The sequence below is a fragment of the Pteropus medius genome, unplaced genomic scaffold (assembly GCF_902729225.1).
Source record: "Pteropus medius unplaced genomic scaffold, Ma_sr-lr_union100, whole genome shotgun sequence".
Classification (NCBI taxonomy): domain Eukaryota; kingdom Metazoa; phylum Chordata; class Mammalia; order Chiroptera; family Pteropodidae; genus Pteropus; species Pteropus medius.
In genome coordinates, this window is record NW_024356336.1 from 1,447,719 (window position 1) to 1,453,718 (window position 6,000).

General features: G+C 52.3%; 1 protein-coding gene across 5 annotated transcripts in view; it reads right to left on the reverse strand.

Moving 5' to 3' along the window:
* Positions 1-4,430, reverse strand: part of WSCD2 (WSC domain containing 2) — a 99,424-nt gene extending 94,994 nt beyond the window's left edge. For 4 of the 5 annotated variants that reach the window (XM_039861777.1, XM_039861778.1, XM_039861775.1 and 1 more), the window contains exon 1: positions 3,953-4,430. The gene's annotated coding sequence lies outside the window, so the exon portion shown is untranslated. Of the gene's footprint in view, positions 1-1,903; positions 3,859-3,952 lie in introns of those variants that run through there. The other variant, XM_039861776.1, reaches the window with a different exon arrangement.
* Positions 4,431-6,000: the final 1,570 nt, after the last annotated feature.

Consider the following 6,000-nt stretch of genomic DNA (forward strand, 5'->3'; position numbering starts at 1 on the left):
AACATCTGTGAGTTTGTTCGGCAACTGTCCTAAAGTTCAGGCTTCTGGTGAGAGACACCTGGGCTGTTGTGGGGGCCAAGGGAGCCAAAGGCAGGGGAATACACAGACTTCGGAGCTAAGGCACAAGGAAAAACGAACACGCAACATCCCGACACGCTGCTCAGAGCCGGCACCAATCACTGAAGCAATGCTTCAGGTGCATAGCACAAACATAGTTCAGACCTGAAGAGCAGGCAGAAGCGTAGTTTTAAAGGTTCAGAGATATTTTCTGTGGAAGCTCTCAGCTGTGTTTACACTGCACACACACATCTTTACACCCCGTGGACACTCAGGCACACTCGCAGAGATGCGCATCAAGGAAATACACACATACATATGAGACTTGCGTGAAAGTGGCACAGCCCCACAGATGGGCAAATGTGCTCAGAAACGTACAATGTACACCCAGAGACATGCAAGAAAATGCAGCATAACACCCCAGGTACACACACTCAGAAGCTCACTCATACACAGGCAACATGTACACGTTACACTGCAACATCCCAAAACATACATTCAGAGACACTCATAAGCACACAGAGACACACTCAAATGTACACCGCAGTCAACACACCCAGAGACTAACACGAGTAAACACACATACGCAAAGATACAACCAAGCATGCAGTCCTACACACAGACACACACACTCAGAAATATGTGTACACAGATGCACAAAAAGTTTACACTGCAATACACACCCACAGAAGCACACAATCAGAGCAACGCAATCCAATGTACCCTCTGACACTCACAGATACATACACCCAGAAAGTCACACATATTCATAGAGTCACTCACAGTGGTTATACCATGACAGACACACATATACACAGAGAGAGTGTATGCAATACTATACATACATATGCACATAGAGACACACTAAAAAGTATTGAAAACCATGTAGACAGATGTGCCTGTAAGTGCATACTATGAGTTCACACTCACATCATCATTGTACACACTCGTACATGCACAAATGCCCACAGAAACACATGCAGACGGCACGGACAGCTACCAAAGCATGCACCAAGCAGAACTACACAACTTCTCAAACATAGGTAACACTGCACAGACCCCCAGAGCACACGTGTGCAGCTGTGCAGCCATGCTACTGTCTGGCCATAGAGATACATCCAACTCACACACACATAATTGCTCAACACTCACAAGTGCATACGCGCCCCCACACTTGCACTGACACACAGGCACGCGTTCTTCTGTGGGCATGCACAGGCACACACATTCATAAATCCATGGACATGCGATTTCACAATATAGACTCATATTGACACTATTCTCACATGTGTGCACACACACTTAAGGTTTTTATGTCAATCACAGTCACGTGAGCACATATGTCCAAACCTGCATGAGAACGTACACATTTACACACATGTCTACACACACACCCATGTCCTGCTCCACTAGGAAATCAAACTGTCCATTTTCCAGTCAAGCCCACAGACTAGCACATGGCAGAACCGCTCCTGACCCAGTCCCTACTACAAGCCCATTAAGTCACTCTATGTCAGCAGAGATGAGGTCTGCCTTCCCCATGGCAATTTCACCATGGACCCTGGGGAACCCTAGTCTGGGGAGGGACACAGATGTCCCAAGCATCAGAACCACTCAGAAAGAAATAAGACTGATCACGCCACTGCCTTTTCCCACAACCTCAGCAACACCCCCCACCACCACCACCCCACTCAAGCATTTTTCCCCACGTGGCTGTTCCTGCAGGGGTCAGCAACCTCTGCTCAGACAGCCTCAGTAGACTGAGGGCCTAACACACAGACACACTGAACTTCTCTGTCCTGGGTCCCTGCACAGCCACAAAGTTGAAGCCATGGAGACAGCTTACCTCCACCTCCTGTTGTCATGGCGACACAGCAGCTGGATTCCTCCAGTCCTCCCAGACCGCCCTGGGCTCCCCACTAGGAGCTGCTGGTCCAGTAGTGCTTTTATGAGACAGCAGCGAGGAGGCGGGGACTGCAGGTGCCAGGGGATTGGAGGGAACAAGGGCTCTGCCCCCTAGCCGAGGATCACCTGGTGCTCAGGTGGGACAGGGCCAGCCTCCCTGGGGAAAACGTCAGCCAGACACTCATGCATAAGACCCCAAAACAGACAGTCTTGCTGCTGTGTCTGTGGAGCTCCAGTCTATACTAGATACACTTAGCGCTTTCCGTGCACCACCTCAGTCAGTCCTTCCAATAGCCTTCTAAAGTCCGAACTATGAACTCACCCACTTTACAGTGGAGGGATGGAGGTTTGGAGGGTGAAGTGACTGGTCAAACTCCGATGTGTCTGAGTCCTAGGACTCTTAAACACTAAATTACATCACCTTTTAGGGTTTTGAAAACCTAAAATGATAATTGCTCAAGGACACAGAATGTTCAAACTGGGACCTCTGAGGATACATGAAATCTCTTCATCTTGCAGAAGCAGCGACTAGGGCCCAGAGAGGTCTAGTGATTTGCCCAAAGTCACACAGCAAATCGAAGGCAGGCTTGAAGTTCGGTCTCCTGACCCAGAGATAGGGTTTCCCCAGGGCATCAAGAACCAGACTCTGACCCCCTGGAGGAATACTGAGGTCTCAGCAGTCTAGAGAAGTGGCTCCCAGCCTGGCCCCAGGTCAGAACCTGAAGCAAGGGCTGGAAGTCCTCAAACTCCCCCCTCATACTTCAAGTACTGTCCAAGAACAACACAGCAATGCTATTCTCCAGAGGTAGCTGCCCAGCCCAAGCAGGCAATTACAGGGCCAGGGGAATATGTCCCACCTTTGGGTCATGGCCAGAAGCACCTCTACTGCCTGTCTTGCTGACCAGCCCGTCCCTCGAGATGACCCTGGCCCTAGGCTGGAACCCCAGTGAGGAACCACAATGCCACTTAGGGGGCTGTAACCACATGAGTGGTTCCAAAATGATCCTTGGAGACCAGGTAGCCTCTGAATCAAGCTTTTCATTAGGATGAAAAATCTGGCCCAATTCATGAGCTGTGTGCTGGGCTGGGCAGAGCCTCTAGGGGCCTGGAGTGTAGGGGGACCACCCACATCCTCAGAGCTGGGATGAGAATGCCAGGAGCCCCTATCCAACTGTCCATTCCAGCCCCTTTTCTGCAAAAAGTTTGTACCTCCCTAAGCTACAATCAGAATGGTGTCGTTGAGCGGCGCAGGAAACTTCTCCCAAATCTTTTGCTCATTTAAGGAGCTGCAAGGAACAGGAGGTAATCCTGCCTCTCCTAGTATCTCTGCCAAAGAGATGAGTCCTCTCCTGTGATGACACTTGAGGCTGCTGGAAGGACTTGGATGGAGGCGATCTGGCTCAGTGAGTCCTCCTGGCCCCAGTTGTCTCCCTACACACACACGCACACACACACACCCCCAACCAGAACGACACAAGCAAACCTGCAGAGCACTGGACACAAAGCCCATCTCCTGGGCAGCCCTGGATGCTGGCTCCAGATAACAAGTAGCCTCATTTATGAGTATCATGCCCAACAAACACCTTGTAAGGCCAACTTGAAAATATGACCAGCTCCTTCTACCTCAGAACTCTGAACTGGCCAAGAAGCGGGTGATTTATGAATCAAATTAAAGGGATCCATTGCCTTTTCCCTGGCCCAGCTCAGCCTGAGAAGCCCTCGAGTGCCTGCCTTTGGGGTCCCAGCGGGAAGGACTCCTGGGTGAGCCAGAATGTCCCACCCTCTGCCAGAGGAAAGTTTGTCATTTACCCAGAGCTGGGCTGTCACCTCTCTGGGTTCTTTACTCACCTGACTGGGCGCTGAACCTCCAGCCCGCGGAGAAGCCGCTGGACCTGGAAGCTTGGATGGGGGGCAGGAATCGTTTTGCAGCGGCTCCGCACCCTGTTCTCTTACGGAACCCTCTTACCCACGCAGGCCCCTCAGCCCTTACCTGAGGGGTCTCAGCCACTTGCCAACTCTGCCAGCGGAGCCCAGCAGAAGCCCGGGGTCTCTCTGCGACTCCCGCGTCCCGCTCAGCGCGCCCGCTCGGTGGGCGCCGTCCCAGCCGCCAGCTGCTGCAGTGGCATCAAGGAAAGCGGAGTCTGGATCTCCTTACTCGCCACGAAGGCGCCTTCGGCCGGGCCCCGGGGCTATTTCTCCCGGTCTTGTGCAAGGGGGATCCTCCGTGCCTCCAGCGAGAAAGTGGAAGTGTGCGTCCTGGATTGCAGCAGCGACGACAGCAGTGGCCGGGGACGAGGAGAAGGTGGCGACGCCAGCCGGCGAGCCGGAGAGGCGGGCGGAGGCGAGAGGAAGTGAAAGCCGGGCTCTTACGAGCCTGGCGCTCCGGCGGGCTGGCGGGCGGGCGGGCGGCACTGCGGGGACCCCGCGCCACGGCGAGGCCCCGCGCACACACCCGCCCCTGGGGTGCCCGGGCCCGGCGCGCGCGCGGGGCGCGGGCTGCAGCTGGGCGCGGGCTTCGGCCGCCTCGCGTCTCGCTCGCTGCCTCCTCGCTGCCTCGTTCCTCTCTTCCCCGGACTTTACGTCTCCAGCTCGAGCTCCGCGCGCCGCTGCCGCTGCTGCTGCCGCCGCCGCCAGCAGCGCCTCAGCCCGGCGCGCTCCTCGCACGGAGGCACAGCACTGCCTACCGCTTAACTCCTTGCATGCCACCTGGCCCTCCCTCAGCCTCCCCGGAAGCTGGGCAGATCCGGTGCCAGGCCTGCTGCGGAGCTTGGGCAAGGGCCTCAGCCTTCCAGCCTCAGTTTCCTCGACTGGAGAATGGGTTGGAGAGACCCACGTCCTAAGATCATTTGGAGAATTAACTGTACCAAGCTGCCTGGCATTGAATAAGCACTCAACAAATACAGTATTCACTGCCGCTGTTGCTACTGCTCCTGCTGACGTTCAAGATGCTTAATGGGTGCCTTCCAAATAGTATATACCAAATAAAGGGCAGTTTGATTGTTTGTTTGTTTGTTTTGTATTTAGTTTGTTGTTTTAACAGGCAGTAGGTTTAAGCTGTGTGGCCCCTGGCTGATTACCTACCCCTCTCCCAGCCTGTTTCAGAAAATTCTTCCAGTTCTGTGACCTTGGGCATGTCTCAGCACCCCTTCTGAACCTCATCTGTGAAGTGAGAACAATAGATAATGATTGATAACGCTCACCTTCAAAGGATCAACAGTGAATCCCCGGAAGAGGAGCACATCTTCTGATGGGGCATGTGACAAGAGCCACCATTGACCGACAGCCTCCTAAGTGCCAGACACCTGGTCTTCTAATCTTTAATACATTAGCTCATTAAGTCATCTAAATAACCCAGGAAGCAGCTAGTTCCATCTCCATTTCTCAGGTGGGAGAACTGAAGCCCGGAGAGGTTAAGAGGCTCACTCTCGGTTGGTACAACTAGAAAGTAGCAGAGCTGAGATTTGAACCCTGGATTTTCTGACTTCAAAACCAGTATCTGTTAAGCTTGGGACTCGAGGAGGGGCTCTACAGTGGCCATGAGCAGACTATTCTTTGTTGAAACTAGCGATAAGAATTGGTTATCTGCATTTATTTTATTAAAGCATATTGTTTCTCTACTAATTTTTGTCTAATGTAGATAATTCAGAAAACACTGAAAAGTACGAAGAAAAACATACCAACCCTATTCCCACTTCCCAGAGATAATGGTTATTTACATCTTGACGTAGTTTCTGGTAGTCTTTTTATACCTACATGTAAGAGCTGTTGGAACAAAGAGAAGAATCTCCCTAATCGCTCATAGGAATGGGAACTGGGCTCCCCACGAAACAGAAAGAGCCCAAGGCTTGGAATCAAACAGGTGAAGCTTGAGTGTCCTTGGGTTGGTCACTCACCCTTTCCAGGCTCTGCTTCATCATCCATGAGAGGACAGATAATGTCTTCCTTGCCTGCTTCATAGAGTTGTTGGGGAAATGATTGGAAAGCACCCTGAGAGTGGCAAAGGCTGTAAGAATATAATGGTGATGTTATAATCATCAC